Below are 10232 nucleotides of genomic sequence, written 5' to 3'. Positions count from 1 at the left end.
GAAAAAAAAAAAAAAAAAAAAGTAAGAAAAGTGGAGATAATTCCCAGGAAGCAAAGATTTAAAAAACAAAATGTTACCTGATCTTCAAGCAGAAGAAATGTGAGGAGCCGGTTCTTTTGCCTCGCTGACTGTTTCAAATTATCTGTGTGTGTGTGCGTGTGTGTGTGCGTGTGTGTGTGTGTGTGTGTGGTCTGTCTGCGTGTGTGTGTGTGCGAGCTTCTCGTCAGACTGAAAGGTATCTCCAGCGTTATCATGTAGTCTCGCCCTATTTCTGTCTGAGAGATTCACTCGCTCCCTCTCTCTCTCTCGCTCACGCTAAAAGATTCAGCAGCCACTTCCCACAAGATTAATTATTGTGGCTGATGAATTCCTGCTTGGTCGATAGAGTATTCCTCTGCAGCCGGCCCGCCGGCCCCTTGTGTCTGCGCCTGTGTGCGCTGATCCGGGAGCAGCATGAATGTAAAACGGCCTCGTATTGTAATCGAGAAGTGAGACGCTGGATGAAGTTGTTAGATTAATACAGCCGTGTCCAAAACTTTTTGGCTTGGCGGCCAAAAAAATGTCAAGTTGAAAGCACTGCGTGGGGCGCAACATTTTTTACTTTTCTTCTTAATTATTATCGCAAAAGCTATTTTAATTCTTGATTTTTACCCTTTGAGTAAACGACAATCTAAACACACAATGATGTAAAATTTCTGTAGACAAGCTCTGAATAAATCAATGAAGATTTAAAACGGAAACAGGATCCTGCAGGTTACCAGATAAATAATAATAATAATAATAACAATAAAACAGCTAATCATGTTGCACATTTGTCATCTTTTTCTGGATTTGTTTGTGTTATTTTAGCAACAACAGCTAAATGTGGCTCACTCTCGCTTTAGTTTGACGAATTCATAAAATGGGCGTGCCCAAGTCCGTGTTTTAGTAGAAAGCCTCTGGATGTTTGTGGTTCCTACTGCTAATAAATTTAATTAAAAGCAAAAACCTGGATGAATACTTTGTGTTGCATCAGTGAAAATTTCATCCCAATATTGTTTTTTAAAAATCTGCATCGACTGCCTGAACTAGCAAACCAAATTTAGGCTGTTCTTGAACTGTGATCAAGGACCGGCCAGAATCCTCCCAAGGACCTCAAATGGCCCCTGTACCACGCCTTGGACAAACAACTGGAAGACTTAAAGTTGAATTTGAGCTTCTTTAAGTCCTACTTGTAATACTGAGTGAGCATTTGGTTTTCTACTACTAGGTTGATCATACAGGTAGTTTATCAGGTGCAGACGAAAGCAGAGACTATCCAGTAAAAGGAAAATTAGAGTTAATGTCCCTTTACTGAAACAGGAAATCAGCTGTTTCTGCTTCACTTCTCCACAGGGTTTTAGCACTTTAAGGGAAGGTTTGGGGTTTGTGAAGGTTCTGCTCATCATTCATCAGATGAGCTGAAGCGGTACATGATGTTGTATTAACCAGGAAAAAAAACAAAACAGTTGCAGTAGCTGCTAGGAATACAAGCAGGTAGGATTGTACTTCACTCCATTTTATGCATATAAGCACTAAAGAAGCATTTTCACAGATCTCAAAACTATTTGTTGTACCTGTTTGCAGTCCGTGAGATGTCCTAATATTTAGCATATACGACACTTTTCATTACTGTTTAAATGCTTGACAGCAAAACCAGTGTCAGAACTGCTGGCCAAGCTTTGATTTTCCAACTTAGACGTGATTTCAGGGGAGTTTGTTGTCACTTTTGATATTTAGGTAAAATCCCACTTTTGTATACTACTACTGTAGGCAGGTTTCCGGTCGCTGTAGTAGTTTTAATGCACCGGCACAAATAATAAATGGACTGAATATATAAAGAATTTTTCTAGTCATGCTCACCACTGAAAGCACTTTACACCAGAACCAAATTCACACACACTTATCCACGGGTCGCTAGACGACTTGGGGTTAAGTACTTTGGAGCACATCGACAAACAAGTAGAAGCTGAAATTGAAAGACGTAGATAAGTGTTAACACTGACTTTATTAAAATTGAAAACATGAAGACTAAGCACGGCTAAAGCAGTGCTAGGCTAAAGATTGGGGCAAAACTATAGTAGCTTTGGTTTTCTTCAGCTTACTGTTTCTTCTCATGGATTTGCTTCTTCACCTCACATTTAAAGTTTAATGGAAACAGTGAGGATGAAGAGAGTTTCATGTGAAAAGTGTGCATCTCTTATCATTATTATGTCATTATTATCATTATTGATGTCCATTCTGCACATATTCACCACTACAGGAAGTCTTTAAAAATCTCCACCGTGGAGTTAGTTTTTTTTTTTTTTTTCACAAAATACCACATTTACATGTGGATGTAAGGTTCAAACACATATAAACAGGATTTCCCCCAGTGTATTATAAGCCTGGCGGGCCACCAGGCTTTACTTGTGCACCCACCAGGCTAAATATTGCTTATTTATTTAAGTCTTTTTAAAATGTTTGCATTTTTTAAGACTTTATTCTTGGTGTTCAGATGCTAATTTTGCAATCTTTCAATAACACGATTATCAAGTGATATTTTTAAATTTTCTGTCAACTTTAAACATTTTTTAAGTCAAAAACATGGCGGACCGCTGGATGAATGACTGTCCTAGCACCCAACCACCGGACTTAGCAAATTTTGTGGGGGAAACCTTGTATGAAATACTCTGTTGCAAAATATCAGAGAAGACTACATTTTTGGATTACGTACACAATTCAAAATATCTGTTAGAAATTGTCAATAAATTGCAGTTTTTACACATATCTAATTTTGTGCTTTGCAAATACAACAAAGACTTATCTATAAAAATTATTTTAAAGAATTTCTGTTCTGTGTAGAAATATCCGGTCAAGATCGAAGGACCATCTGTGTTTATCCCAAGTGAAGAGGCCAAGCAGGTTATCTACTGCTGGTAACACATTAACAGCTTGTGACCTTCTGACAGAACTTCACTTCAAAAATCCATTCCTTCAAGAAAACCAACACAGATCTTTATCGTCGTCCGCCGAGCCGATGAGTCACCTGCCTGGCTAAAACTGGAGGAGATCCACCGATGCGACACTCACCAATCCAGATGAAATACAAAACAGACAAAATAAAAAGATAAGAGCCGTGGACACATGCAGCGACAGAAAAGGAGCAGATAATAGAGAGCTGTGGAGTGATGGATGGTAGACTCAGAGCGAGAGAGAGAGAGAGAAAGGCACGGACGAGAGGCACTCTCTCACCCAGCGTGATATTGGAAAATAAATTGAGTTGACATGAGCAGGTTTGCATAGAGATATTGACGCCGCGGAGCGGGAAGTGAGAGGTTCGGACTAGGGGATTAGGAGGTTCACGCGAGGCTAATCATCTCCGTTAGGGCGACCAAAAGGCTTCCTGGGGAAGGTAATTAGCAATTTCCATCTGCCATTGATGAAAAGATAAAACGCTGGAGTGAAACCCGAAAGCCGTTTCATTAAACGTTTGACTGTTTCAGTCAAAACGGTTATTCCTGTAGCAGTTAGCGCAGCGCATGATGTCAAGTTTGATTGTCAGAGCTGGGAGTACGGTGGCTCAGAGGAGCTGTAGGTGATGTGACACTGTTGTTCCTCATTCTGCTCTCCTCTCCACCCCACTTTTTTTTGTGAGAGTTTGAAGTTAGACAGGTTTCTATTTACGGCTTTAAATGGGATGCTGCTGTACTCTCAGGAGGCTTCTACTTCCTGTTTCCAGATAAAACACAGCGAATAAGATCCGGTATTTTTTATTTATTTATTTTTACATCAAACAAACTCCAGATGCTGTACTTGTTTACTGCCTTTTTTTCCCCCGTTATAACGGCACCGAAAGCTTCGCCATCATGAAACTGGGTTCACAGTCAGCACCAATTGTTTGTTAGGCCAGAGGAAACGGGCACATGTGTGTTTTTCCCCCAAATGAAAGCAGCTCCAGTGCTCCACTGGTTTTTCTGCTTGTTTAGCTCCGTCTCTTTGTGTTTCGATAGCCGCAGGCCTAAACTCCGGCACAGTAAAATGGGTAACCCCAGTAAAATGGGCGCTATCTTGGTACCGGGTCTTCTCTGGGACAGAAGAAAGAAACTTTCATCAGGACCTTCAAGTCAAAATGTCATCAGCAGCATTTTGAAAGCGTCCTACTATTCCGTCATAAAAGGAATCCAGAGTCTGATTGTGAATAAGTAGTCGGTGAATTGGTGTACAATTTTTAACCTCTTATTTCAATGGAGATCAGTTCCACACACAGATCTGCTTTCACTGTTTTATGTTAAAATAGACATAAAACAGCTGAATTGGAGGTAACAGTTTATTTGACAGGGTGTGCATAAGACTGACATGACACTGTTATTAACATGACATGACATGTTACGAACATGAAGGAGTCTTCATGAATGTTTCATGTTGTCATGAAGTGTCATTTGGTAAATAATGACACTTTAACTGCAAAGTTGACACTATTAATAGACGTTTCATGCAACTTTTAGGGCAACTTTGCATTAAAAGTGTCATTATTTTATGACAACAGTCATAAACATTCATGAAAACTCCTTCATGTTCATAACACGTGTTATGTCATGTTAATAACACTGTCATGTCAGTCTTATGCACACCCCTTCAAATAAATTGGATATTTACATTCCCTATATAAAGAGACACAACTATTTTTTCTTCCAAATTGTCAGACCATAAATTAGACTAAATGTTGAAGCAATTTCAGCTTCAAATTTACAAACTTAAGCTATATTAAACTATTAATTATATCCTATAGAGATCATTAGACTACAGCTTCAACAATCAATATGTTTGCATAACTTTTGCAGCAATAGGGAAGCAGATAGATGATCATTTTTTGTTGTAATTTTTTCTGTAAGCATATCAAACTCAAGATGTGAGAATCCCACACTCACAAATCTGACGACCAGTCATGGTCCAGTTTTCCTGTGGTTAGTTGTCCTTAGATGCTCCTAAGCCTCAGCTAACCATTTTAAACACGCTATGTCTCTAACTCAGACTGGATTCGCTACATGAACTGTAAAGCAGGCCGAGCACCGAATTGAGGAACTTGTTGAGAAGTATAGCTGGGATTAAGTCTGGTTATATGTTGTACTCAATTAGCAGTAAACCTAAGTTATAGCTGAATATAAAGACCATGCTGGAGGCGATCATACATCGCGCTCCAATGCAGCACATCTGTAAATACTAACTAAATAGTTCATACATCTTGCAGCTGTTGTTGCTTGTTAATCACGTCCCTGTAAACTCCACTAGCGGCTGATCAATGCCTCGCCTTCCCCGGCCCTTCCCCCTCACACTGCTAACCATCTCGCCCCTTCTGTTCCCCTTTTCATGATATTTCTTTTCCTTCCTGCATGTCTCATTTAATAACCACTCCTATCCCACCATAAAAATCACAGTTTTCTCCTTGACTTGCCAAGGAGAAACAAACGAGGGGGTTCTCTGCCCTCCTCCTTTGCGCTGCCCGTTCGTACAGAAAGCGCGAGTCGTGTGATGACATCCAGAAGGGCTTCAGCAGATACAGATCCTTGTAGATGCCTGCAGGAGCCAGCCGGTCGATACCGAGGCCTTGATGCATCTCTGATGGCTCCTTGTTAGCGTTGGCGATGTTGCCGACATGAAAGCCTTTTGGAAAACCTTGACACCGTCTCTGGAAGGTCAAGGTTTGCTATCGATTCAGAGGAACCGGGCCGCCGTTGGAACATATGGTTGGTTTTTAAAGTGGCTATTTTTGTTCTGTAGACTCTGACACACAATCATATCACATCTCATGTTTCTGCGTCATTAGTCAGAAAAGCAATAAGGTGTCATATAAGAGGAAGAAGCTCAATTAACACTAGTTTCAGATGGTCTCATTCATTAGTCCGTCATTGATATTAAAGCTGTTATTTTTCCTCCAGTGCTGCTGCAGCCATAACCAAACTGAATATCTCTCCAGATAATAAAACGTAGCTTTTATTGTGCCCATTTTCAAACATGTTGGTTATAACTGCTTCTCTTAATTGCCAATCCAACTTGTTTCTGACATAGAAACAGTGTTTCTGAATGCTTTATTGTCCAGTTTGGACATTAAAAAGCTCTAATATTGACCTGGAAAGTTTGTCATCCTCTCGCTCTGAGGCAACTGACTCAGCTCCTCATTTATTTGCCTCTCCTCCTCTATCAGGTCTCTCATGTTTTGCATATTTATAGAAGCAAATTCCCTATAAAGCTGCTCCGGCTCACATATGTCTGTAAAACGGGTTGTTAATACCGTAGGTAATCCACGGCTGCTGTTAAAATACTCAAACAATGCTGCTGGGCTTTATTAAAACCGGGATTTACAACAACATCATCATCTGACAAAACTACAGTCCACTTACCTCAAAAACACAGTCAGTGGCAGCAATTCAAGAATATCTAACACATAAACTGACCATTTACCGCACATATGATGATAAAAAGTTCATTTCATGGGATGCTAAATTATTATTGATAAGCTTAAAAAACAAACTTACGTTTACAGAAGAAAGCAGGTTCTAAAACTCCTGCAAAATTCAAATACTGCTGGAAATATAAGGTAAAAAATAAGGCGCTTTGTAAATATTTGATCAACAAAATTGTTTTCCTGTGACCTGTAATACAGCACAGTTAGATTTCATTATGTACTTGCGGTCCCAAAGTAATTTTCTTTGAGCCCCTGGAAAAAGTTCTGATTATTACGTTTAGATGTAATTTCACACTCGGCACATTTAGATTGTTTTCATTTCAGGATCCAACCAGAGAATAAAACCCTGGTGCACTGAAGAGACGGCTATCAAACCGGTGATGCTAATGAAAAGTACTCAGTTAAAATAACCTACTCATGTTATTTTTTTTTCCTCTCCCAGTGGTGAGTAAAATATTGGCTAATTCATCCCTGGATAAGATCATTTCTAACAGGAAACAACTGAATTTCCCATTACAAATAGTGCAAACATAGCTAGCTTTAGCTTCTGCTTGCTAGCATGTAAAATGCTAATATTACTCAAGAGAACAACCCCATTGTTTGGTGTACAATAAAAACCGTTATTATCAACATTATTTTCCACCATAACTTTACCGTCTCATTTATTATTTTATCCCAGGTAAAAGTTAAAGGGCCGTCGTTATCTTAAGTTTAAAGTAACCCAGTTGGGGCATCTTGCTAATCCAGTCGTGGGTCAATCTAACATGACAGATTATGAGTTTTGCCCAACATGATAGGTTCAAATCTTACTGAAAATCAGGTTTAATCAGGTTTTACATATTCATTGTTTCATTTGTGAAATGTCATTTTGCTCCCAGAGTGAAGCAGTTGTTCTATTCTTGATGTGTTTTCTCGCCAAATTCTTTACCTAATATAGAATAAAGTCCAATTAATTAGAATATTGTTGAAACATTCACTTATTCCAGGAACTCTGTTCATAAAATAAAACATACATAAGCTAATTGCACATGGACTGATGCTTTCAAACCATTATTTCTGTTAGTTATGATGATTTCAGGTAATGAAAACAAGATAAAAAAATTGGATCAGACCAGTAAAAAACATTTTATTGCAGAAGTGTTTGCTTATTATCTTTTCAAAACCTTTTCAGGTCGACTTTTAAGCCGATAAACGAGCCTCATTGGAACGTATATTCTAATTTATTGAATATGACTCTACATCCGGAGTCCCATGCAGGATACAGTCTATTTCATGTTATCCCAGATCCCATTAATATAACCGTGTTCTCCTCCCCTTACATTTTAATCTCTCACTCCTTCGAAATAGGTTTCTCACTTTCTAAGGTCAGTGTAATGGAAAAAGAAAGCATTTTGTTCCTTTTTTTTAAAAAGACATCATACCGAGTTTATCCCCTCTTATCTGATGTGCTGCTGAAGGAGACAAAAGGGGCTTTAATAAGCTACATGAGTGATTTTAGTTTCCTGTTTCTTTCTTTCTTCTATCATCGGCATCATCTCTGTTTTTCTTCTCGCTGTGGTCACCTTCAGCCCATCCTCTCGTCATCCTGTCTCTATTCATTCTCAGTGATGAGGTGACTCACGCAGCCATCTGCTGCCCAGCAGAGCTACCGCTGCCGCATGACCCTCGTTCTGTGTATTAACACCGCTCCTGGGGAGACACTGATATCCATACGGCTCTATATCTTACCCTGAAATGCCTTCCCCGCCCCTCCTCCTCCTCTTGTGTGGCTCTTATCAGATTTTCCCTTTTTATTCCCCTTCCTCCTCCTTAGTTGAATTCATGTCTCCGAGTGCTGTTTTACTTCATTTCACCTGATGCTGTTGTTTTTTTTTCTTGCTGTCCTCGTCTGCTTCTACATATTTTGGCCTCTGGGAGACAGATTGTAGTTATGAGGTCAGACCGTGTGCGTGCCAGGCTGCGTGGGAGCATATGGATATGAATTTCAGCAGGTTGTGCGGATGTTTTTTGTTTGCTGATGTCATTGTGATTCTCTGACGAAACAACATCGGACACAGGGCACACACATTGGGAGCAGGTCTGAATGTACGAAGGTGTGTTTTTACTAAACCTGACTGTCATGCTGTTAAAAATCATAATAGTTAGCTTTTTTCAAGTTTTAGGTACTTTAACTTTCTTTTATTTCTTAGACTGTGCTAATGTTCACTACAGCTTTTATTGAACTATATAACATTTGATATTTTCCAAATATAAAATGCACAAATTTATCTTAATGGAGGCTACTTACTTGCTACAGTAGAAGCTAACATCAATGGTCTTTGTTATCTCTTGCTTTTGGATATATAGTCAATTAGTGCCAGCGAAAATAAATAGCACTCCTGGACTAGCAGCTTTACAAACGCAAGCTAGTAGCGTGAAGTAGCCTAAGTATTTCGACTTCACAAACTGCATTTGTTTTGAATATTTTAGATATGCTCCACACAAAAAAATGCTACTAGGCAATTTTTCTGCAAATACCATGGAGTTACATTCGACAGAAAATTCTGAGAATAATGAATAGGAGGTGTTCTACTGTACAGTGGTTATACATTAACATATGCAGAACCTTTATTTGAATAACCAAAGTGTTCGCTACATAAATGAAGAATTTAAAGTTTGCCCTGCGCTATTTTAAAAAGCGGCATCAAAAAGCACAGGGACTTTCAGCTAACGCTAAAGTCTGTTATTTTTTAAACCGCAGGGTTTCTCTTTTTTGCTAAAGTGATGACCAAGATAAAAAAAACTGGACCAAATCTTTCTGACTGCATTTACCAGCAGTGATTAAGTCAATTACAATTTCATTTCATTTCATTTCATTACTCACTTGAAACAATGTCAAGCAGAATGTAAACAAAGAGAAAACAGGCTAAAGTTCAAATCCAGCTGCATGTAGCATTCAGCTATGAGTCTTTACACAAGCAGAGCGACTCAGATGGCTTCTGTGGTGCATTCAAGGACAACTTGTACATTGTCTATATATCAAAATAACTCCAAAGTACTATAAATTTGGAGGGGTGCTTGTGGTTGTAACTTTAAATGAGCAGATATTCTTTTACAAGCTAATTTGTTAGCTAAACTTTCTGCTTTTTGATAGAGGATAGAAATAGAAAATATGACTGAATCCTTAGCAGGAGCTTTGTAATGTGTGTGGCTTAATGTCAGATGTAAAAAAAAATTGTACATAAAAAAAAAAAACCTCAAGTAATTCAGAAGACAGCTTCAGGCAACTGGCTTCATCCTGAAACAATCGCTCATTCTTATCTGTGCTACTTAAATTCCAGCGGAATGATTTCGCTTCTGCCCGTAATACCACATCCTCTCTTTATTATCTATCTTTGTTTGCCTCTGCAGTTTTTGCACCTTATTTCCTGACGTCTTTGTCATTTATCACTCGGCGCCGACATGCAGCGGCGATGGTGTCGCCTCGTTTCTCCTCCTCTGAGAGATATCTCACTTTACGAACGAGCTCATCCAGGCGTCTCGCTCGAAGATCAGAACTTTGAACGGTCTCACAGGCGTCTAGTCAACACACCGTGGCGCAGACACCGCCGGTGAAAAGATGTGCTGTCATTCGATAGGGAGGGTGTGTGTGTGTGTGTGTGTGTGTGTGTGTGTGTGTTTACGGATATCTGTTGCTCAGAATGTTAGCTCTGTGTTGCTGTTGTTATGGATGCAAGATGAAGGTGATCCGTAACCTTCCTTCAGTCAGTGGGAGAAACCGGTGACAGAA

The 10232-nt window shown here is 39.3% G+C and overlaps 1 protein-coding gene across 6 annotated transcripts in view; it reads left to right on the top strand.

Moving 5' to 3' along the window:
* The window catches only part of arhgef49 (Rho guanine nucleotide exchange factor 49), a 63280-nt gene that overhangs the window by 20633 nt on the left and 32415 nt on the right, over nucleotides 1-10232 (top strand). Inside the window, exon 1 of one of the 6 annotated variants that reach the window (XM_016669038.1) lies at nucleotides 3263-3412. The exons of the other annotated variants lie outside the window; for them this stretch is intronic. The gene's annotated coding sequence lies outside the window, so the exon portion shown is untranslated. Of the gene's footprint in view, nucleotides 1-3262; nucleotides 3413-10232 lie in introns of those variants that run through there. 6 annotated transcript variants of the gene reach the window in all.

Source organism: Poecilia formosa, unplaced genomic scaffold, assembly GCF_000485575.1.
Source record: "Poecilia formosa unplaced genomic scaffold, Poecilia_formosa-5.1.2 Scaffold19, whole genome shotgun sequence".
NCBI lineage: Eukaryota > Metazoa > Chordata > Actinopteri > Cyprinodontiformes > Poeciliidae > Poecilia > Poecilia formosa.
The sequence above is the reverse complement of the archived record's forward strand: the minus strand, read 5'-3'. Positions and strand labels throughout refer to the sequence as shown.